Source organism: Hippocampus zosterae, chromosome 7 (genome assembly GCF_025434085.1).
Source record: "Hippocampus zosterae strain Florida chromosome 7, ASM2543408v3, whole genome shotgun sequence".
NCBI classification, from domain to species: Eukaryota; Metazoa; Chordata; class Actinopteri; order Syngnathiformes; family Syngnathidae; genus Hippocampus; species Hippocampus zosterae.
The window spans coordinates 12083846-12109497 of NC_067457.1; the positions used below are offsets into that span (position 1 = coordinate 12083846).

The following is a 25652-nucleotide window of genomic DNA, read 5'->3' on the forward strand; positions in this document are numbered from 1 at the left end:
AGCGGCTCTATTGGAAGTGAAGAGGCTGCCGGTCTAAGGATGGCATAGTGCGGATGTCCAACACTCAGACTCAGACTGTGCTCAACCACAAACTGTTGCGGTTTTGGAGTGTCACTGCAAGATGGCCAACAACTTGGAGAAACTGGAATCCGTGCTCAAATATTGAAAGAAATCGTGGATTTGGTTGATCGACGTGACTTAAGAGACATAAGCCACGGACTCAAGATTGTCTTAAATTGTTGGCCAGCCTGCTACTAAAACAACATCTGCTATCTCAACCTTCCCCTGATGAAAGTATGCTCAGAAGCTAGTCCCCCACCATCACCACCTCCTTCTCGGCCATACACTGATATGCCAGGACTGTCTCCACGAGAAGAACTTGACGTACCAGCTGCGGCCTGACATACACACACAACCAGGCAATCACTCACGCATACACTCCCTTGTGTCACCGCCTTCATTGTTTATGTCTTCTGACCTGTTGTAACTGTCATATGCTTATGCAGGAGGGTTTTTTTTTTTACCAAACTCAAATTATCCTCAAAATAGGATAGTTCGAGAGTGTCCCCCCCCCCCCCCCCCCCCCATTGCTTCTTTCTGACTTCCGGGTTGCGTGAACGCTGGCGCGTTTGGCTGCCGCTGCTCAACCCGTATTGTGTTTGTTATTGTAAAGTGTCCTTGGGTTTCTTGAAAGGCGCTTGTAAATAAAATGTATTATTATTATTATTATTATTACATATAGCATGTGTTTCCTTCATTGTAGGTTTTATAGAAGGCTTTTATTTTTTTGCGGCACTAGACATATTTGCTGTTTGATTTTTTTTGTCCGATATGGCTCTTTCAACATTTTGAGTTGCCGACCCCTGAACTAAATAATGGTCAAGTATAGCAGTGGTATACAGTCGTATGATTACATTTGAGGTTGAAAGCCCCCGGCTCAGTACCAAATCTATAGTGTTACCATTTTTATGGGTTGCTTCATCTATTTAACTGCGTGAAACCAAAAGTATCAATGATTGCCTTTTGGCTCACTTCCTTCTTGACCACAAAAGAACGATAAAGAGTCCGTTTCACTGCAGACGTTGCACCTGTCGATCTCTTGTTCCATTCTGCCCCTCGCTTATGGACAAGACCCAAATATACTTGAACTATTCCACTCTTTGTGTTTTCATTGCGTTTTTACCAACATATTCATCGTATTCTTAATGTTTATACTTGTTCTCTTTCTTTCTTTTTTTTATGCCATTTATCCATGGTATATTTTGGTTAAATTGGGATATTGACCAAGTTTTACTTTTATCAGCTCTGATTCGCCATGCATTTGTCATGCTAATAACCTTAAAATATGACTCAGTGAGTTATTTTATGAAGCAAATAAATGCTGTTTCATCCATCCATTTTCTAACCCGCTTATCCTCACAAAGGTCACGGACATGCTGGAACCTATCCCAGCTGTCTTTGGGCAGTAGGCGGCGTACACCTTGAACTGGTTGCCAGCCAATCGCAGGGCACACATAGACAAACAACCATTTGCGCTCACAATCAAATCGCGGGAAAATTACGAGTCTTCTATTAATCTGCCATGCATGTTTTTGGAATGTGGGAGGAAACCGGAGCTCCGTAGAAAACATTCAGATGCATTCAAAATAATATTACGATAATTTAGAAATAAAATTTTTACTTCAGTGTCCAATAAGACTCTTGCCACCAATGTGCAGGTTTCGAGCCCGGGGCCATGAAGCATAACTATGCCTGGTTGGCGCTTCTGACCTTGGGCAACTCCGGAGTGGAAGAGACTCCAACCCATCTCGAGAAGACCAGTACTAGAGCCCAAGCTATTCGTGGAGGTCAGCCCGACCACATCTGGCCGGAACCTTTCGACCTGACACACCAGCTTGGGCTCCTTCCCTGCAAGAGAGGTGACATTCCGACCCACGTCTGTGCAAAGAAAAATGTTGCCCGTTAATTGTATTTGTTGTGAGGGATCTTATGAGCCACACTTTGTCTGGTGCCTCAGCCAGGGCCGATTTGCTATGGGTGACGCGGCCAGGGACAAACCCGAAACAACTTTAGTCCTATTTTCACTGGGACACACATAGACTTCCATCACGATCAGGTGTCTCAAAGAAGAGGAACAAATTAAAAAAAAGGACAACAATGACTTGAGTGGGAAGTAAATTAACCCTGCCTGCACCAAGTTTATTTTAACAGACAGGCTTCCAATAGCTGCAGGTTACCATTCAAGTTTATGAGCATGAGACCAAGGGTGTCTTATTTCTATAAATGTGAATGGGCATCCTACCTGGGTTGCCTGGTTCTCATTCAAGCGACTGGGCATGCTAGTAGGGGCAACTAATACTCATTCAAGTTAGCTAGCATGCTATCAAAGGTGCCTCGTTCCAAGACCATTGACTGCACCACTTCACCATTGGCTAATATTTCACATTGAAAAAAAAGTTAAGACTATTTTTACTTCAGTTGCTTCAAGTTAGCCGGGCCGAACTAACCTGTCAAGTAATTCCACACAATCAATGACATTTTTAGTAACTAATGAATGAAGTAATTGATTTTTATGCCCAACTTGTATTGCTGTGGCATAAACTGAACCTAGGAAATATGGACGGAAATGTTGTTAGGAACAAGCACTCATGTACAGTTGCACAACCAAAAAAAGCCCCACGTTCACCTCCACTCTCTTTGCTTTGCAGCTCTCCCTTGTGTCATTGCTTTCCTCCTCCATTTCACAGATGCTCACCACTTAAATCAACGTAGGACTGTTGTCCTTGTTCTTGAGGATAAAAGCTAAAGTCGGTCAAATATTGCCTTTGCAGATTCAGTGATAAGAGATGTGACGCACTCACCGAGGTGTCCTCTTGTTTGGCGTTTCTTTTCTTTTATTCTTTATCTCTTTCTTTCTATGTTTCTTTGTTTTCTTATTTTTAAAAAAACATTTTTTTTAATTCAAGTTGCTTTCATCAACTGTTTGGCCAGGACAGAAATGATATGAGGAAGAGGAGGATGTGTTAGAAATAAGACTGAGGCTTTCATTCACCTGCTTTAAAGCCTCCGTTCATATGCTAATTTGATGCAGATGCACCGTGTGGTCTAAATCAGTGGTCCCGAACCTCTGGGCCACGGATTGGTTCCGGTCCGTGGGTCATTCGATACAGGGCCGCACAGAAAGAATAAATAACTTAGCATATTTCCGTTTTATTCATTTCGGAATGTGAAATGTTTTATTTTGAAATATTACCAGATTCTCTGTTACATTCGTCTACAATATGTCACTCTTGACCCAGGTCAAGGCGCGCTTCTCAGTCACGTGATAGGTTACCGCTAAAATGAAACCCAGAGGTAGCATAATGGGTATAAAATAAAGGTCTTTGGGAAGAAGAAAAGGCCAAGCCAGGAGACAGCAGAAGAGCCTACAACTTAAAAAAAAGAAGGCTACATTTAATAAACAGTACAGATTTATCTCAACGGGAAATTCACACGCACCAAATTCGCTCTGCATAATATGCGGCGAAGGTGAGTCGTATTTTTCATGCACTTTGTATGTGCGGTGAGTCTTATTTGGAAGGCAGGTTTAAACTTTACCATAGTGACCAGAGAGCATTGCGGCCAGATAGGACGTTCTTGTGTCATTATTCGTGTTTATTATGTTTCGAAAATACCACAGTTTTCATCCCGGTCATATATTATTTTGTTGTATTTACCGCTGATCTAAATTATTAAGCAAATGCTGTTTTGGTTGATTTTTTTTAAATAGTCCAATGTGATTTACACATATTTTGGTGTGTTTGGGAAGCAGAGGAGGGGGACTTTGCCCGCATGCTTTACTGTCATTGCCATTATCACGCTTGACGTGATCATGCTTCTTTATTGTGCTTTTCGAAAGGCCTAGTAGTCTATAATAGTTAAAGTGGTGGGACTTTGAGTTGTGTGCAGTGAAATTATTGCTACTTTTGCTGGTGGTGAATCCGGCACTCTAAGTATAAAAATGAATGCTATTAATAATACGCTGGTCTATTGCAGCTTTATGCCAAAATGCATTATTGAGTAATGTGATTGTCTGACAATAACAAAGGCGCCATATTTTTTTCATCTGGCTTTTGTTCTTGCTTAATAGGACAGTTCAACACGATTTATCTTATGGTTCCGTGGGCTGGATGCAATTATGTGTGTGTGTGTGTGTGTGTGTGTGTGTGTGTGTGTGTGTGTGTGTGTGTGTGTGTGTGTGTGTGTGTGTGTGTGTGTGTGTGTGTGAGTGAGTGAGTATGACTCATCCTGTATGCTTCATACGCAGAGCAGCTAAAGCTTGAATTGCATCTTTCTCAGCATGGACAGGTGTGTTGTCTTGCATTACGATCACTTTTCTGCGAAAGACACAGAACCGTTTTTTTTAGATCATTAGAGGGGATGATTCGTTCGAAATATTTTCCGGAGGTCATTTCAAAACCTTCGGACACCTTTGAGGAACCCCATCGTTCCATCTGAAAACACGACTCGATCAAATCCTTCTTGATGTGGAAGGCATATTGTTCACAATAAACTTTCTTGCATGATTGCAAGCCTTTGCGGGACCTTGAAATGAGAGATTAATTGGGAGTAACGCTATAATTTAATGTCGATATCATCCGATCATCTGTGGCCGTGTGTCTTTTTGAGGGAGTCGTTTCGATAGGCCTTAGCTCTCGTCAGTGTCATCTGCTGTTGCTGCACTTCCCCGGCGACCGACTTGTGCTGAGCTGGCTCTCACTCATTACCTTCAACTTTTGTTTGTCATTGTAGAGCGCAACATCTGCAAATCCTGGTAAATCAGTTACTTTCCACACGAAATGGACATTTCTTGGGCCGAGCTGTCAATGTGACATTATGCAGACCGTTAATAGGGAAAAGAAAAAAAAAAGACTACTGATTTCATTTTAAACCCCATTTATAGCTGAATTTAAAAAAAAGAGCCTTTAATGTCATTGGTTTCATTATTTTTGACAGTTAAATCGCCTTTGCTTTATGAGTGTTGCTGACAAGTAGTTGAAGTTCCTCTATAGCAAGAAAAAAAAAATCGCGATTCAGCTCATCCAATTATAATGTGGTCTTCGTAGGCAGGCAGGGCAACCGGGACACTTTATTACGGACTTATCTTTACAAGGCCTTGTCACATTTGCGCTTCACCTTGTTGCTTGCACTTTCCTCCTGCCATGTCCCTCAGAAGATTGCATTTCTGCCACGAGGACGCTAAGGTGTGTGTTTTTACAGTTGATCGAAGTGGTGCAGTATTTAAAGTGTAATGTCGGGCATTGGAAAAATGTTGGCTTCATGCAAACTACTTCGTTCTTTGTATTTTCCCATCATGATTTCCGACATAAGCTCCGATTCAATGCGGAAACACCACAGAGGCGGGATTCACTGATGGCTGAAGCTGACTTCACATTATGTAACAGATTTTTCCAGAGTCTGTGAAAAAGATAAAACAAACCTTGAGCGCGTTTGGAAACTCCCTATGATGCCCCTTGTACTACTCTTTACAAATGAACGGAAATGATTTTCTAGTCACCCACTTTTGGAACACTTATTGGAGACTCAAGCCCTGCCGTCCTTGTTTGAGCCGTTCCTTCAGGATCTAAGACCAAGCTTGATCTGTGGGACAAAGGCTAAAGTCACGGATACCTGCGCTTCAATGCTGATTCACAATTTTCCCTGCATTACAGACTAGTTCTGGTTGCCTCTGTGGATCCTCCTTCATTATCATTTGCTACTTGTCAGACATACAAAACATTGCCAAACTCAAAGCTAATGAATGAACACAAACAAGTCACCGTGGCAGGGTTTGCTGTCCCTGATTCCCTCGCGGTCAGGTTAACTGACCAGATGGCTATTTTGATCATCTGAAAAAGTTACTTTTGAATGAGGACTCTAGTTTTCAGAAATAAAAAGAAAGTGTCGGTTGAGTACATTAAAATATTTTGTGAGTCCAGTAGCTGAGTCAGAGACTAGTTTGAGTCAAATGCAAAGGACTTTAAGTCAAGTCTGAGACAACAAAAAATGTGTTGAGTACGACAGCCCTGTGTGTGTGTGTGTGTGTGTGTCTGTGTGTGTGTGTGTGTGTGTGTGTGTGTGTGTGTGTGTGGCGATGCTATCACAAGCACTCATGGTCAGGAATTGAAGCCATAGGCTCCAAGTGCCCACATCCCAGAAACCAAATTTACAGCATTCGCAAGTGGGGATCTTGCAGTTCCTTCTACACATACTGAAATGAAATAGACCTCATTGGATTTTGATGGCTTGGCGATCACGTATATTTAGATGATTGAAGGAATTACAATCTTAATGTTCAGAAAATGGTTGGATGGATGTGTCGCTAACGTTAGTTTGAGGCTCCTGTGTTTTTGCCTCACCCACACAAAATCATTCATTTTCATTACCAGTCAAGGAGAAGAATCAACCAATTACTTTTATAAGTCTATTAAGCCTCTCGCTGGCTGCCCATGCAGTATAAACGCTTACATTTTTCATAGTAACAGTGGTAAATAGCACTAAAACGGCTGTTAAATGACACAAAATAATTTGAAAATGCAGTTTTTTAAAAAGCCCCATCCTTGGGAAACACTGCTTCTCATACTTGAGCTATTTCACCAGACCTCATTTAGCTGATCGAAATTCAGATCTCATGATTAACACCGTGGGCGGAGAGATTAAATAAATGGAGAGAGCCTCTCACAACTACTGAACTAATTTGCCCCAGGCTGTCAAGTTCACAGTGTTGTCAAAATACATTGAAGGCCAAATCCTGCATACAGACTCTTATTTGAGGCAGGGTGTGTGTGTGTGTGTGGGGGGGGGGGGGTTCTTCTTTTTTGGTTGCAGCTTGCATTTCAAGTAGAAGAGTGGGGTTGATTATCTCATAAAATCTAGGACAGGAGTGTGACGTGAGAAGACAGTCTTTTTGAAACGCCTGCCAAAGAAGTGTTATTGAGTCTCTCCATCGATGTGATTGACAGAAGCTTATTTCTTTATTTGAAAGTTTGCAGAAGATGCTTTAGATCTTCATCATAAATATCGAAAGATGAGGCAGTAGTTTGACTGGTACATTAATCAGATTTTTTTTCTGACAGTAAAATATGAAACCTCTATCTCGGGGGTGTATAAATTGCTTGCATGGACATTATTCTATTATTAAAGAACAATATGTCACGTATTCAAGTCACTTATGGGATCCCAAGGACACGTGAGCAACAACCTCACTTCTGCGCTCCTGTCTCTCCTCCACCTCAGGCCCTTGTTGGCTGAGACAATAATCCAACAAAAAGGATAGAAAATGGATGGATGACAATTTTGAGGTTGCTACGAATAAAGGTTAGCACCACTACAAATGAATGTGAGCGCCAGTTTACTGAATGTATGGCCACCAAATTTGGCGTACAATTGGAGTAAATTTGACATCTGTTACTTTTTTTGCCCCATTCATCTATCCATTTTCTTTACAACAACCATTCACTGTCAACACTAAGAAGTTATGTTTGGGAATGTGGGAGGAAACCAGAAAAAAAAGCAATGTTTTAACAGTGATTCAAGCACGGATCTCTCGACTGGAGGCAGACATGCTCCACTGGCGACTGTGCTGCTGTTTGATGTTTTTACATTACAGTGATCCCTCGCTTATCGCGGTTAATGGGGACTGGTACCACCCTCGATATACGAAAGTCCGCAAAGTAGGGTTCTTTGATTTGTTTATTTATTTTCATCTTATTTTAACAAATGCATGTTACAATTACATTATTGCACAATAACTGAGAATTGTGCATGATGTAAAAAACAAAGGATAAAGGATAAAAATGATGGTCATTTAACTTTTAACTCCGTCCTCATCGTTTTTCTGCCCCTGTTCTCTCTCAGAAGTGATTTTTGCCTGGCGTTTTGGAAAGAACTGATCCAAGGACATTTGCTTTTGTCGCCTTTTAACAATCCTTCGAAAATGTCCATGGCAAACATCAGCATGGTGAGCGATCGCCCGACTGGTGAACACTTTTTCTGGGTGATTCACATTTCCTTAAAACTATCGGAAACACCTCATGGCGCGAGGGGCAAATGATGAGGGGCTGCATAGGCACTTCGACACATACGGTAGAGGTCCCTCTTAGCCAATGGGATGACAGAATGATGCTCGGTAATAGCCAATGGCAGAGCAGCTAGAAGTATGTTGCGTTCAGGAAACTAGGAGCTGCGACAAGCAGCCCATACTGTATTTTTACCTTTCGTAACTTGAAATTACTTTCATAACAAGAGGCAATACTTTCCTGTTGAGCAATTTTGTAACTTGATAATTCCGTATGAAGAGATGTTCGTCAGTAGACGTACCACTGTCGTTATTTTTATTTCATATGGACTTTTTTTCTTTAATTCTGTTAGTTTAATTAGGTTTTACAGCAGGAATGTTAGTTTTTAATTGTGATTATATTTACATATATATTTGATTATATTTACATCGCAAGTTCAGGTTTAACATGTATGAGTGATGACGTCGACCATTTTGCAAGTCGGTCATGGAGGGGAAAAACAAAAATCACTCTTCATAAATAGAGTATTTTTTTAAGATGTCCGAAAATCAGGCCTTAGTTTAGTTTGATTGAAAGAGGGGGAGAAATGTTCAGAATCAGCCAAGCTCCCTCTGCCCACCCAATATGTGAGCATAGAGTGGCTGTAATCTTTCTGATGGTTTATTTTCACAGGACTGAGAGATGCCCAAGCAATCAAAGGGGGCCATTTCGCATCACTGCTCATAGACGGGTATAATGCACATGGTCTGAGAGAGTTAGCATCAATGTTAGGGTGAGAGAAGAAAAAAAATAAAAATAACAGTGCTGCTGTGAGGATAAAATAAAAGTCGAAACAGCTTTTTAGCCTGCGGTCCTCGATTATCTGGCAGGGCCTGGACAACAGCTGGCTGCATCATTCGGATCTCTTCGTATGACTCAAGGCCGCCGCCGTGATCTCCAACTGATCTGTGGATTTGCAGATTAAAGACACACTCTACGGCCCGGTCATGGCCGACCGGCACCCTAATCCACTTCCTGTCACAATGTGCAGCTTGGGTATGAGGTGTTAACGCATCTGGCTGTGAGTCTGTATCACGCAAATCTTCACGTTTCGGTTTGGAACAGTAAATGACGCAACGTTTAATAATAAAGTGTTCAATGTAGGTATAGTCCTCAACCCTCTTCTTTATAATCCTTAAGGGAATGTCAATAGAGTGGCATGGTCTCTGCTTGTATTGATTATAACATGTCTTGTTGGCCAGGCTGGGACAGCCGCGATAATGCTGATTGTCATTTTTCACTGCTCTCAATAGCCCTGTGTGCCGGAAAAGATGAAGTTTCAACTCTCCAATGATGAATCCATTTCAATTACCCCTAATATGATCAATCATATTCTCATTATTGTCCGAAGTGTGGCCCCGCAGCTGTACAGGCGAGATTACAAGTCAGGCTTCCAAATTGAAGTTTTATTGCGGAAGTCCCAGTGAAATATATTTGAGTCTCATAAGCGGATCCAGAGGCGTTCAATGTGATGTGGTGTGAACTGCCAGTTGGTAGGAACAGTGCTGTGCTGTTATTGTTCTTGTATGAAAAAAACAATTGCAAGGCACCAACTATGGAACCATACCAGGAAAACAATTGTCAAAGGTACTTTTTCATTTTCAGTTTCTCTTTCAACGCCAATGTACCACACTGTGTAGATAAAACATACTCCCCAGTGTTCCTAGATCAAATTTGCCAGGCTAAAAAAGTTTTAAATGTTTTGGTATTACAATCGTGCTTCATGTACTGTTTCACTGGTGACATGAGGTGCATAGTCATGAGATGCCAGACAGACCATATGGTGAAAATACTGTATGAATACAGCCCGTAGAGGCAACGTCGGTCCACCTTCTCGTGCGGTTTATGACTTATTGGAGGAGCCGAGGAAGTCGGGTGCGCAGAAAGCTGGTGGTCAAAGGCGAAATGATCCTTGGTTACAGAAGCTGGCTTTAGGGGCTTGGAATGTCAACTCTGTGCGCCACCTTCCTCCGTTCAGGTAGCGCCCGTATTGCGGCCGCCAATCGTCCCTGTTCAGGTGGCGCACGTCCTGCGGCTGCCACCTGTTCCTGTTGCGGCGGCACACATCCTGTGACTGCTGCATGTTCCTGTTGCGGTGGCGCACATCCTGTGGCTGACACATGTTCCTGTTGCGGTGGCGCACATCCTGCAGCCTCCACCTGTTCCGGTTGTGGCGGCACACATCCTGTGACTGCTACCTGTTCTGGTTGCGGCAGGCGCACTTCCTGCAGCCACCACCTCTTTCTGTCACGGATGCGCATGTCCTGTGGCTGCCACCTTTTCCTCTTGCCGCGGTGCTCGCCCTGCGGCCGCCAGCTGTTTCTGTTCTGGTGGCGCACGTCCTGCCACCGCCACCTGTACCGGTTCTGGCGGCGCATGCCTTGCGGTCGCCACCCATCCCTCTTCTGGCTGTGCATGTCCTGCAGCCCCCACATGTTACTGTTCTGGTGGCGTACGACCTGCGGCCGCCGCCTGTTCCTGTTCCGGCGGCGCACGTCCTGTGACCGCCACCTTTGCCTGTTTTGGCAGTATATGTCCTGCGGCTGCCACACATTCCTGTTACATTGTTGGTGCAAGTTCTGCGGCCGCCACTGGGTGACATTAAGATGTCTGGGATCCATCCATTGAGGTGGGGTACTGTCATAGTTCTGTGTCCGAATGGTGGCGTTGGAAGGCTTCTCCTCCAATGTTGCACACGCTGGCCGTCATGTCATTAGCTCTTTTTCTGTTGATTTAGTTTTAGTCAGTGTTTTTGTTCATATATATCGTTCAATACACCCTGCTTTTCCTGCCTCCCTGCTTTTTTGGTCCTCTACCATCACGCCCCTCATGACAAGAAGGGCTGATGCCGAGAAACACCCCCAGAACTTGGCAGATCACAAATGATTGACTTGGTTGCTAAAAACACCCCAAAGACTTAACTATTTTTATCCAAGCAATTAAAAAGTACATTTTCCATCATACTTGTATGACACTTTTATATGATTTTGATAGCATGAGGGCTGAATGTGATGATGGGGATGGAATTATTTTGAATTGCTATCACGAGAGTAACCATAGTTCATTATTTACTTAACGCTCATTTTGCTATCGGTAACGATAACATGAAGTCAACTGCAAAGTCCAATAAGTCATATAAAGCCATGTCTACGGGTTCTACGTCAACACTGACCAAGGTATATATGTGTTAAAAAAATCACACTCCAAAAGCTGCCTCTCAAGCGTGTTTTAGCCATCAGATGCTCTTGGTGTCTCATGTTGACATATCAACAATTGCCTTTATGGTGCCTTAGAGAGAACAATGAATGAATTCATGGCTGTGCCTTGCATTGCAAGAAATTAATGTAAGATGCCTCTATCAGAGGGGTTGGCCATCTTTTTTTAGACAAATAAATATATTTTTTTGACCTAAGAGTTCTTAGCAATCAGGCGTCATAATGAACTTCCAGGAATCAGTATGATAGAGTGTGAATGTGATATCAAATTTAACACACCCGCTCCCATTCATATCTCAAAATTGATCACACTAATGAGTCACATAATATGTGGGATGAAAAATGGCCCAAATGGCTCCAATGTAGACATTTTCACTGAGTTATGGTCTCACTTTTGTTGCTAGCGGTTTCGATGTGAATTACTTTGTGTTGTTATTTTGCAGTTACACAAACTGCACACTAACTTCGTTTAATTGAAGCCAAGAGTCAAAAAAGACTTCAGTGCAAAGGGGAAACAGTAGCCCCAAACTCAATTGTCTTAATTTGGTCACTCACTTCAAACTGAAAGGCTATTTGCCACCATCATGTGTGTCTCTTGAGAAAAATCACACTGTGGAACAATTTGACAAAAAATAAATACAATTCTATTGAGTTAGATTTTTATGATGTTTAAATCTAAAATGGGCATGCTGATTTGAAAACTGCAGTCAGTTTTTTTTTCTTCACAGTTGACCAGATCAGGGTGATTCCACTGAGAAGTTTAAGTAAAATTTGCCAGTTTATTAGATTAGAATTATCGACAGCTATCTGGGAATTTATTTGTGCAGTCACAATTGAGACAGTGCGGTGAGAGGTGTGTGCAGCTCCCAATAGGTCTGTATGATCAATCAAACATAGTTTGAATTCTGAGAATTATTGTTGTTGTTTTTTTTAATCTTAACCTTGTAACCATGGCCATACCATTGTGAGTTTTGTTTTGTTTTATACCGTTTTTTTGTTGTTGTTTTCAAAGCTTGTAACTTTTCTTTGCGTTTTATTTACATACATACACATTTATTTCATATTTCTTCACGAAATGGGGATTCTAAGGCTCAAAGTCTTGACGTGATAGAGAAAAACTGACATCAGTTTTTCGATTTTACACCCCAAAATTAGGTAAAAATTACTGTCAGGAAAAAAAAGAGTTTCATGATTTGGAAGAATACAATTTGTAATAAAATAAAAATATCGTGGTTACAGCTGGGATACCTTTCATATTCAAACAAAACAAAACATAACAAAACAAAACATAAGACTAACTGGCTCGTGCATATAAAATCACTCTTTTGGCTTCTTTATCATCAGGCAAAAACAACAATTACTTCATTTTGTTCCGGCTTTGTGAAGCATACCTCATTAACATTCTCGGGAATTACGTTGACCATAAATAGCCGCTGTTGACTCAGTAGATGCAAAATAACAATTACCGGTACAGTCTTTGTCAAAAGTGCCTTCCTACTTCACTTTATGCTGCAATCATTTCACAAGGTTGTCCTTTAACTTTGGTCAGGTACCATATAGCTGCTTTTAACAGTCACTGGCTGTTGCCGATGGTTAAAGGGATCCGTGAGACTGAACATAAAGTTGCAGGCAGTTAACTCTTAATAATGAGATCAAACTTTCTATATGGCTTCTATGGACCCACAGGAACTGTTGAACAACTTATAATGTGTTGTTTACTCTTACCAAGACCGAATTCAGTCCATCTCTAAACATGGACAAACACTCACATGAAATGGGGCATCTTTATAGAGGGGAGTATAAGCATTTAAGATTAATATCATTTTCAATATAACAGTTCAGCACCCGTTAAGGTTGCATATTAAACTAGCACTTTGTATTAAAGCACCAAATGTAGATATTTTAAGCATCTTGAGTGTTTTTAACCCTTTCATGCACCTGATAACACGATAAACTGTCCACTGTAGTAACCGCTGTCCCCGAAAGGTTCAAGTGGAAATCGAATTCTATTTCTATACTTACGAAATTAATTTCTTAACTTGAATATTTTTTCAGTAGAGATGCATTTTCCATGAACATGTCCGAATTAGTTTCAAACCCCCCAAAATTCAGACATGAATGTTTCCTCAAGCGTAAAAATGCATCTAAATATGTAACAAATACATGTTACAATTACATCATTGCACAATAAATGTGCCTAATGTAAAAAAAAAAACAAGAATAAAGAATAAAAATGATGGTCATCTAACTTTTAACTGTATCATCATCATTTTTAATCCCCTTTAGTCCATGTTCTCTCTCAGACGTGCTTTTTGCCTGGCGTTTTGAAAAGAACTGATCCAAGGACGTTTGCATTTGTTGGCTTTAACAATCCTTCGAAAACGTCCCGGGCAAACATTAGCATAGCGAGTGATCGCCCGACTGGTGAACACTTTTTCTGGGTGATTCATATTTTCGTCAAACTATTTTCGTCATGGCCCACGGGGCGAATGATGAGGATGCTGCATAGACACATATCTATCGGTATACACACACAGACACGTACGGGAGAGGTCCCTCTTAGTCAATGGGACGCTAAAAGCCAATGGCTGATCAGCTAGAAGTATGTTGCGTTCAGGAAACTCAGAACTGTGACCAGCAACCCATACCGTGTTTTTACGTTTTGTATCTTGAAATTTCTTTCGTAACAAGAGGCAATATTTTTCTGTTGAGGCATTTTGTAACTTGAAAATTTCATATGAAGGGACGTTCGTAAGTAGAGGTACCACTGTACACTGCATTAAACTTACCAAAGCGTTTTCAGAAAAGGGCAGATAAAAGAATTACTTGGTTGTTTAAATACGCAAAAAAAACAGTCCGTTTTCCTTAATTTGTCCCCTTTAATTAACCAAATATGATTCATTGCCTTGTAAAGGAGTACGTGTTTCCTTATAGTGGCCTGAATGGCAAAAATGAACTAATGAATGTAACATACATACACGATATGTATGACTGATTGCCAATTTCACATGTCGGAATCAGCAACCCTGGCAGGCCAATAAGCGTAAAATGTCCCCATCTCGTCATAGACTCATAGAACTCATACCAATTTTTAAGACACACCCGCTCTTGAAATCTATATTGTTTCTAATATGCATATAGTGTCAGCCATGGGCTAGGAGACTGATGTTTGTGGCGTCCTGTGAATCAATAAGCAGATGGCTCCTCAGCATCACTTCAGTTGAATTCAAATTTACTGCCTCGTGTTTGATTAGATGGAAATGCTGTGTGCTTACTCAGGGGGTTGCTTCACCTCCCAGCCACCTGCTTTAAGTGTTATTTCCGAGCCTGCGGATGAGTGTCCCTTTACCCCTGATTAAACCCTTCAAGTAAAGTCTTCATCTTTGCAAGAGGCTGCACAGAGAATTCTGTCTGCACGTGTACCCCGGCCCACGTTGTCCAACAGAGAGATGGGAAGAAGTGTAGGCGGGGGTTGTGGGGGATATATGGTTCAAGCAGGGTTGTAGGTCATGAGGCTAAGTGGCTAACTGCTGCTCACCAGTGTAATGTGGAAGAAGATGAAGAGGGATTAGCTCTGTTTTGGGTCATATCATCAGCCATGCGAGACAGCCAATCACAAGCTAATGTCTGAGAGCACGGAGAGGAAAATAAATTGAATGCATCTGGATAATTGCCACTCACTGATAGATGTTAGCCGATGGTAGGAGCTTTGGAATGAGTGAACCCATCTGCAACCTGACAAATAAAGCCAAGGTATTTTCCTTTTTTGTCTGACCTTGTGCGACCCTATTTTTTTCACAGACGTGGAGGCAAACAGAGAGCAGTCATTAAGGTTTGTTCTGTGCTGCACTGGGACTGCAGTGCTGACTTTTACACTCCCGGTTGTGTGTCTCAATGCATGATTAATGAGTCAAGTGTGAAATAGAACACTGAATGGAAACTAAGAGGGGCATCTCACACATAGTTGTGCACACACATGCCCGCGACCGAAGACTCTTGGTTGAAAACCATGCAAGAAAAGAACCTGTCAACTTTGAAGATTTGCCATTAATATACGTATAAAAAAAAAAATCCTCGTCTCACCCCCCCACCCCCTCGGGTGGTGTCTGTCCCTCATTCAGCTCGGGTCCTCTACCAGAGCCCAGGAAGCTTGAGGGTTCTGCGCAGTATCCTTGCTGTTCCCAGCACTGCACATTTCTGGACTGAGATGTTCATCGTTGTTCCTGGGATCTGTTGCAACCACTCATCTAGTTTGGGGGTCACTGCCCCGAGTGCTCTGACCACCACAGGCACGACTGTCACCTTTACCTTCCAGGCTCTCTCCAGCTCCTCTCTGAGCCCTTGGTATTTCTCGAGTTTCTCGTGTTCCTTCTTCCTGATGTTTCCATCACTTGGGACCGCTACATCCACTACAACGGCTTTCCTCTGCCCTTTATCTATGATCACGATATCTTGTTGGTTCTCCATTACCATCTTGTCAGTCTGGATCTGGAAGTCCCACAGGATCTTCGCTCTGTCATTCTCCACCACCTTCGGAGGTGTTTCCTATTATGACCTTGGGGTTTCCAGTCCATACTTTGCACAGATGTTTCGGGAGACTATGCCAGCCACCTGGCTATGGCGTTCCATGTAGGCTTTCCCTGCCAGCATCTTAGACCCTGCAGTTATGTGTTGGATCGTCTCAGGTGCCTACACCTTGTAGTGTACACCTTGTCTTGTCTGGTGTGGTATATCTGGGCCTCAATGGCTCTGGTGCTCAGGGCCTGCTCCTGAGCAGCCAGGATAAGTGCCTCTGTGCTGTTCTTCAGGCCAGCCCTCTCTAGCCACTGATCGGACTTCTTGAGATCGGCAACTTCAGTTATGGTACGGTGGTACATCCCGCGTAGGGGCTTGTCCTCCCGTGATGGTCCCTCTTCCAGCGCCTCATCCTCTGTTCCCCATTGTCTGAGACATTCTCTGAGAACGTCATCCATTGGAGCTTTCTCCTTGATGTATTCATGGAGCTTGGATGTTTCATCCTGGACAGCGGCTCTCACACTCACTAGTCCCCGGCCTCCTTCCTTTCGGCTTGCGTACAGTCTCAGGGTGCTGGATTTGGGATGGAACCCTCCATGCATGGTTAGGAGCTTTTGGGTCTTAATGTCCGTGTTCTGAATCTCTTCCTTTGGCCACCTTATTATTCCTGCAGGGTATCTGATCACTGGCAGGGCATAGCTGTTTATTGCCCGGGTCTTATTCTTGCCATTGAGCTGGCTTCTTAGGACTTGCCTCACTCGCTGGAGGTATTTGGCCGTCGCCGTTTTCCTTGTTGCCAGTTCGAGGTTGCCATTGGCTGGTGGTATACCGAGGTACTTGTAGCTCTCCTCAATGTCTGCTATTGTTCCTTCAGGGAGTGAGACCCCTTCAGTGCGGACTACCTTTCCTCTCTTAGTCACCATCCGCCTACATTTCTCAAGCCCAAATGACATCCCGATGTCGCTGCTGTAGATCCTGGTTGTGTGGATCAGGGAGTCTATGTCCCTTTCGCTCTTAGCATACAGCTTTATGTCATCCATGTAGAGGAGGTGACTGATCGTAGCTCCATTTCTGAGGCGGTATCCATAGCCTGTCTTGGTGATTACTTGGCTTAGGGGGTTCAGTCCTATGTAGAACAGCAGTGGGGAGAGTGCATCACCTTGGTATATGCCATATTTGATGGACACTTGGGTAAGTGGCTTGCCATTGGCTTCAAGTGTGGTTTTCCACATCCTCATCGAGTTCACAACGAAGGCTCTTAGGGTCCTGTTCACCTTATACAACTCCAAGCATTCAGTGATCCATGTATGTGGCATCGAGTCATAGGCTTTCTTGTAATCAATCCAAGCTGTGCACAGGTTGGTACGTCGGGACCTGCAGTCTTGTGCGACTGTTCTGTCAACCAGGAGCTGATGTTCGGCTCCTCTGGTATCTCTACCAATGCCCTTCTGTGCTTCGTTCATGTATTGATCCATGTGTCCACTTATCTTAGCCGCAATGATGCCTGACATGAGCATCCATGTTGTGGAGAGACAGGTTATTGGCCAATAGTTGGATAGGATTGCACCCTTTGAGGGATCCTTCATGATCAGGATCGTTCGCCCTTCGGTTAGCCATCCTAGGTGAGTCCCATCCCTCAGCAGCTGGTTTATTTGTGCTGCTAGACGCTCATGGAGTGCTATAGTTTCTTTAGCCAGTAGGTGTGGACCATGTCCGGGCCTGGTGCTGTCCAGTTCTTCATATCTGAGACTCTTTCCTGTATGTCTGCCACTGTTATGGTAACTGGGTTCTGTTCAGGGAGGTTGCTGTGCTCCTCTCTCCGGGTCACCAGCCATTGTGCACTGCCGTTATGTGCAACCTCCTTCTCCCATTTGCCTTTCCAGTACCTTTCAGTTTCCAGTCTTGGTGGGTCAGCTCTGTTGTTAGGACCCTGCCACTGAGCGTACACTTTCGCAGGTTGTGTTGCGAACAGCCTATTTATTCGTCTGGCCTCATTCTCTTTCGTGTACCGCTTTAGGCGGCTGAACAAGGCTTGGAGCCTTTGTTTGGCAGTTTCGAGTGCTTCAGGTATGGTCATCTGGATGTACCTCTCGGGTATCGGCCTTTTCATTACACCTCTCTGGGCCTCCGTCAATTGACTCACATCTTTCCGAGCCGCCTTGATCTTAGCCTCCAACCGTCTTTTCCATGGTGGGTAATGTATGTCATGGCTTCCATGGTTGCTCTTATAGCCAAGCATCTCAAGGATCACTGATGCTGAAGTGTATATCAGCTCATTGGTTTCCGTGATCGTTACGGTAGGGATCGCCCTCAGTGCTGCATTCACACTTTCCATGAGACTTTCAGGTGGTACTTCACATAGCCTTTGTAATCGGTTTCTAGGTTGCCGAGCTTTCATTCTCGCCATGATCTTAGCTTTCAGGTCAGTTGCTGCCTCGCTCAGCATTTTATTCATTGGGGCTGGCCTCCCAATCTCATCATCTGCATTCATTGGGGCTTGCCTCCCAATCTTTGGTATAACCTCCTCCTCTGATCTGGCAGCCTGGGGCCCTTCACCATGGAACCTGCGTTGTACCTCATCAATCTCAAGATGTGACAGCAGTTGCCGTTTGTGGATGTTGGAACACTGAGTTACTAGTTGTTTAGTGGTCAACCGTGACCGTGGGTTTTGAAGTAACCATTTAGCCCACATTCTCTGTATGTAACGCCTCTGAGTAAGGTTGCTTGAGTAGTAGCATTCCAACAGAGCCATGTTATCGTGAGTAATCATGATTAATTTTTTGTGAATTTGAGTTAATTATGAGTCATTTTTAATTTGATTAAATATTTTAATCATTTGACAGCTCTAATATACATATATATATACTGTATACATTATATATATATATATATATATATATATATATATATATATATATATAATATTATATATTGTGAGGAGCGACGGCCCGGCGAAGTGAAGTGAAGTACTCGAAGAGCGGTGGTACACTGTTTTTATTCAGCAAACGTACGATCATTTATATACCAGCTGTGATTGGTTGGTAGCGAGCGGCAGCGGGGGCCGCCGATTGGCTGATCAGTCTCGCGGCGCGAAATTCAAATGTCAGAGTTCTCAGAGGGCATTTGTGGTTGCTACAAATACTCCCCTGTTAGAAGGTCCTTGGCAGGCTGAGTCCGAATTAGGATAGTGATGAAAGTTCATGGTTGGGCGTGCAGGCGGTCGGGCGGGCGGACGGCGCGTCCGGCTCGAGTGATGGTCAGCGGCGCGGGTTCGTCGTCGTCGTGGTAGGCCGGTTTCAGGCGGTCGATTGAGACCCAATCCTGTCGACCATGGATGTTGAGGCGGTAGGCCTTGTCGTTACGTTGCTCCACGGCGTACGGGCCGCGGTATGGTCGAGTTAGAGGCGGGCGGTGGGCGTCGTTCCTTACAAAAACGTGAGTACAGGTTAACAGCGACTTCGGTACTCGTCTGCGGCGCTGGTCTTGGTAGGTCTGGAGTACGGGTCGGTACTTTCCGACGGTGCGTCGGAGATCGGCGAGATAGGCCGTGGAGTCGGCGGCGTCTTGGCTGGACGGGAAGAACTCCCCGGGAACGGCGATGGTTTCACCGAATACCATCTCGGCTGAGGAGACACCGAGACCTTCTTTCGGAGTCGTCCGCATTCCGAGAAGTACCCAGGGCAATTGGGCACTCCAGTCTGGTCCGGTGCAGCGGGCCATGAGCGCTGCCTTCAACGTGCGGTGAGTGCGCTCGGCCATTCCGTTGGCGGCGGGGTTGAAAGCAGTCGTATGATGCACAGTCGTTCCCATGAGCTGACCAAGGGCGGTCCAGAGCTGTGACGTGAATGTCAATGTCGCGGCCTTGGCGAGGGCGGCTTTCGTAGCTTCGAACGATTTGCTCTGGGCGGGGGTCCATTCCAGGTGTTTCGGGTTGCCGCTGAGCGCATCGTATAGCGGGGCCATGACGTGGGCGAGGCGAGGCAGGAAACGATGGTAATAGTTCACCATCCCAGTGAACTCTTGGAGAGTCTTGATCGTTTTCGGCGTAGGGAACTTGTAGATGGCGTTGACTTTATCAGAGTTTTCAGAGGGCATTTGTGGTTGCTACAATATATATATATGATATATTATGTAAATAAATTGTGTGAATGAAAATAAATGAAAAACAAGTGTGCATTAAAGAAAGACAAAATTTTACGTTGATAAAACTTATTATAATTATCGGGAAAATCTCATTCAATTTCATGCATTACCAATCATGCTTGATTCTAAATGTAGAAATGAAGAAACGTCAACAGTCATTTGGGAATTGTCGTTTACTTTATCACACGCGACTTATTGCGACCATTTTTAAATCTTGCACTCAAGAAATACTCCATACACAGCATCTTCAAAAACTAAAACTCACACTACATCTAAAACTAAATTGAAGCATTCAAAATGATATGAAAACAAACTATAATGAAAAATCCGAAACTATTATAACCCTGAATAGCGCGCACTCACACTCACACACACACACACACAGACACACACCAAATATGCAAAATATCCATAAACAGAACAAGTGAATGTGAACATTTAAAATATGTCAATTAATAATCAGTCCAGATTATTTGTTATGAATTTGAACCCTTTTGGAGACAGCGATTACTACGGTGGACAGCTTTTCAAGCCAATATAAATTAATTCATTCATCTTCCGAGCCGCTTGATCCTCACTAGGGCCGCGGTGGGTGCAGGAGCCTATCCCAGCTGTCTTCGGGCAGTAGGCGGGGGACACCCTGAATCGGTTGCCAGCCAATCGCAGGGCACACAGAAACGAACAACCATTCGCACTCACACTCACACCTAGGGACAATTTAGAGTGTTCAATCAGCCTGCCACGCATGTTTTTGGAATGTGGGAGGAAACTGGAGCACCTGGAGAAAACCCACGCAAGCCCGGGGAGAACATGCAAACTTTTTTTTAATCTATAAACGTATATATTAATTAAAATATTAGAATACAGTAGTAACAAGCAAAAAATGAATATTACATCAGACCAGTTTGCCCGTGAGAATAATGAGGGCAAGCAGTCAAGAAAATGGATGGACAGAAATTTTAATGTTAATTTAAGAAAGCAGTTCATAATTGTCTTCTACATACAGTAAGCTCTATGGAGAACATGAAACAAGGTCCCTTAATATCTTAGCCATAAGAGTGTATAATTACAATTCGTATTATTTCAGTGCTTTGAGCTTGTCGCAGTGACAGCAAAATTACAAATGAATATCATTACAAGGACCAGTGAGTTGAAAATATCCAAATCCTCACACCTGACTTCCTGCCCGCAGATGCCAATTGCATTCATGCAGACATCGGATAAGTGCCTGCTGAAGTCAATTATTGAATCCCACCCATGTGATTCAAAGGAATTAAAATTTTTAATTCAGTTGGATTTACATAGTGCCAAACAACAGTTAATTTTCTGAATTTTCCGAAACATGGGGAGAAAAAAAACCCCAAAATATTATATAACAGCATCCCCTATTTTGGCAAAATTTTGTCGTGTGTACGTGGGGAAATCGGTCCATATTTTTGTAGTTTTGTCTTGGACCAATATACTATTACATTAATCGAGTACCAAACACATATGTGTCAAATAGTTTTTGGTTTAATGGTCAGTCTTTTGTATCCTGCGATTGGGTGACAACCGGTTCAGGGTCTAGCCCACCTACTGGCCGAAGACAGCTGTGATAGGCTCCAGCACGCCTGCAACCCTCGTGAGAAGAAGCGGATTAGAAAATGGATGGATGGATGGTCATTCTTTGGTCAAAATGTTCTCTTCAAAATAACATGCTAACATTATTTAAACGCATCTGGAAATCATTCCATGCTAAAATGGTTTCATAATTTAATCCCTACATGTCAGATGGATTGTTTCACAAATCCAGCTGGGAAAGATCATTTTTTCAAAAGGCTGCGGCATTTAAAAGGGACTTTTTTTTAAAGAAAATAACTTTTATACCTGTAGGTCTCTGAGCGTCCCCATCCATCCATCCATCCATCCATCCTTCCTTCCTTCCTTTCTTCCATGCATCCATTTTCTAATCTGTTTATCCTCATTAGGGTCATACTGGAGCCATTCCTAGCTGTCTTTGGGCAGTAGGCGGGGTACACCCTGGACTGGTTCTCTGCCCACCGATCAAGTGGGAAATTGAATCAAAGCAATCTTTTTGCCTATTTAAAAAAAATGAGCGAGACATTTTGCATTTCACTCAGATATGAAACAGTAGGGCTAATTTACATAATACCCTAACCACACAAAGTTTCTACACCCAAGTCAAAGTTCTGGCACGACACTGTTTGTAACACATTCAAAGCCAAAAGGGAGGGCATCAATATTTTCGTGGATACACAAGTTGGCTTTAGTTTACTTCGGATAAGTTGCACAACTTCATTATGCAAAGTTGTCTCGGCTGTGCGGGTGTGCGCAATTAATACCCTACAGACGAGACCGCACTTACTTTGCTCCATACATTCACATAGTACTGCTGATCCCATCTTCAATGGCACCTTTTGCGACAACCGCAATCATTATGATAGATAACATTTATATTGCATATACAAAGATGCCTTCTTGAGTACATCGACCCCGCAGCTATATCAAATGTGGCGAATGGAAACAAATTGTGAATATACTTCCTCATTGGAGATGTACCATCAAGCAAAAACTCACTTGTGTCAAGGGTGTCCGGAATGCTCCGGACAGAATTGGATTACATAAACGGAGGCCCAGACAAGAGATTTCACGATAAATATTTCTTCACAATGAATGCAAGACCAACAAACTACAACAAAGGTCGCTGTTAACAAAGATCCAGGAAAAAGATGGCGAGCATGTATTAGGCAACATGTCAAGAACGTCTGGAAAATAAAGCACTTGGAGACAGAGTCGCGAGCAAGGCTAATAATCCGATTGTTGGCGTGGCCTCGCTTTTAAAGCAGAAAGGTAACGAGGCCAAATTAGAGACAGGTGTGACTTGTGAGGGATTTCCCACTCTCCAGCTGGACACTGAGAAAACAAAGCGAAGAAGACAGGATCATGAAACTGCATTAATACGGAATTACTGCTTTTGATTTTATGATCCTTGCTCAGTTTCACGATATTATTTGCCGAATCTACCATATTTTCCGCACTAAAAGACACACTGGATTATGAGGCGCACCTTCAATGAATGGCTATTTAAAAAAAAAAATCATACATTAGACACTTCGCATTAAAAGGCACGATCTCCAATGCCTCCACTAGATGGTGCTACGCTCCTTCCATTCAACTCGAGAGGTGTCTGTTCAACTTGAGAGGCGTTCATGATTGCCTCTGAAAAATGTAATTTAACTATTAAGAAAAGATAAGAAAACATTTATTAGTCTCGCAATGGAGAAATTCCCATTTCACAGCAGCAAAGATTACTGTACTTAAATGAAACTACGAAAATTGAAAATAATGCATCAAAACAGAAAATCAAGTGAGGAAATCACAAATTAAATTCTATATCCCCCCTACAGAATTTATTTTGTGATTTCCTCGCTTGATTTTCTTTGTGGTTTCATTGAAGTAAGAATTAATTTAAGTTTTTTGAAGGCGGCCATGAACGCCTCTCTAGTGGAACGGAAGAGAAGGCACGGAGACGGACAAAGCCGTACAGTACCTGTATTTGTTGAGACTGTGAAAACCATTAATAAATTCTGCGTTTAAAAAAAATAAAACCACAACCACAGCTCTCCTTTTTTAAACAAATACTGGTGCGTCTTTGTCCATCCGTGCCCGTGCCTTCTTTTCTTTCGGTCAACTCGAGAGTAGTTCATGACCGCCTCCGAAAAACGCATTGGCATTTTCTTTATCTTAGCTCCAACAGTACGATCAGATAAGATAAGAAAAGAAAACCTTTAACAGTCTCACAATGGAGACATTCCCACTTCACAGCAGCAAAGTTATGAGAAGAAGAAGTAGAAGAACAAAATAAATAGGAGCTGCTGGAAAGGCAGCCACTCTCGAAGCGCCATCTTGAAGTCAAAATAACACAAGATGTCAGTCGTAGTTATTTATTCCTTTGTTGTGTATTCACAAATGATGAAATCACAATATAAATTCTGTAGGGGGATGGGCTATAGAATTTATTTTGTGATATCCTCGCTTGCTTTTCAGTTTTGATGTACCGGTATTATTTTCAATTTTTGTAGTTTCATTGAAGTAATCGTTTGTTTACGTTTTTCGGAGGTGGTCTTGAACGCCTCTCGAGTCAAACGGAAGAAGGCATGGAGACAGACAAAGACGTACCTGTATTTGTTGAGAATGTTTTAACAAATTAAGACCACAGCGCTCCTTTTTTCGGAGCTGCAACACAAACTTATTTAATAAAGCAGCGACACAGTTCACTGAACTAACAGTTAGTTATCTTGGAGTTGAGGTATTACCGTAATGACCATACAAAAGACGCACTGGATTTTAAGGCGCTCGTGAGCTTTTAAGAAAATGGAAGACTTTTTGGTGCGCCCTATTGTGTGGAAAATACAGTATGTTAATATTAAAGCCACATTGCAATATGGCAGATGAGCTGACATATCGCTCCGACTCGGTTCAACAATTGTCTGCTACAGAACTGAGAAGAAAAAGGAAATGAAAATTTATATTCATTTGAGATCTCCATTTGAGATTTAATGGCTTCCATGGAGTCTTGTGCAGGTCTTAAACAGTTCAAATGCTTTTTTTAGTTGTGACACTAATGTAATATATCCTTTCTCACTTGTCTTACAGTGATGCAACATGACACTCGAACAAAAATGTAGGAATGTATCCAAAACATTTCTCAGCACAGAGGCACAGGAAAAGCCTCACCGAATGTGCCAAAACTGCGATCAATGGTCACCTTAAATTTATGTTGACATCTTGATTTAATGCTCACATCAATCTCTGAAAATATTAGAATGATCACCCAAACATTAGGGTTTTTAGGGTGTTTTCTACAAAGCTTACGTCACTTCATGAGAGAAACGCGTCGTCCATAAAAATACAAGACACATGACATGTCTTGCAAGATTACACAATGCCAAACTTGCCGAATAATGTGCAGGGCTCTCGCGTGCAAATATTGATGTATCGCCCATCTGTGTTTCTTAATAACATAGCATTTTAATTAAACACGCCCAACAATTTTACCATGGCAACTGAATGTTACGGATGACTGTAAATCGTATTAGGCAAAGTGGTTCCTATTTGTTCCAGTGGATAGTTCTTTAAGATGTATTTGACTATGTTGAGGCTCACGCCACTGTGTTATTGCAGTCCACATAGCCGCATGCACCCACCCACGCACGCAAACACACATGTATGTTAGCGGGAGACTCGCTCTCCCATGGACTTTGTTCTGAAAGCAGGTTTGACCAAGCTGTTTGTGATGGCATGCCTCCAAACTTCAGGCCTTTATACTGTGACTGAATGCAGAGAAAAGGAGAACATAATGAACATGTTATTGAAGCAGTACGGAGGAGTGCTTCTCAACCGGTGGGTTTGGGACTCATATGACATTTTGTGGGACCATTTTGGGTGGGTCACGGACATCTAGTAAAAACAAATAACGAAGGGGTCCTCAAATTATGAAAGGACAGACACATGACATTTCAATGTTAGAAATAGTGCGGAATGAACTGGTATGCTAGGGCAGCATAAGAATATGTGGTCACTTGGCATCAGTCACACGTGAGCACCAAATAGATAGGTGCTCACAAAAAAAATAGAATATCACGCAAAAAGTTGATTTACATCAGTCATCCTCTTCAAAAAG

At 42.7% G+C, this 25652-nt stretch overlaps 1 protein-coding gene across 1 annotated transcript in view; it reads left to right on the forward strand.

Moving 5' to 3' along the window:
- The first annotated feature begins 1718 nt into the window (after positions 1-1718).
- LOC127604222 (protein Tob1-like) overlaps positions 1719-25652 on the forward strand; it is a 52820-nt gene continuing 28886 nt past the window's right edge. Inside the window, exon 1 of the mRNA XM_052071246.1 lies at positions 1719-1919. The gene's annotated coding sequence lies outside the window, so the exon portion shown is untranslated. The remainder of the gene's footprint in view (positions 1920-25652) is intronic.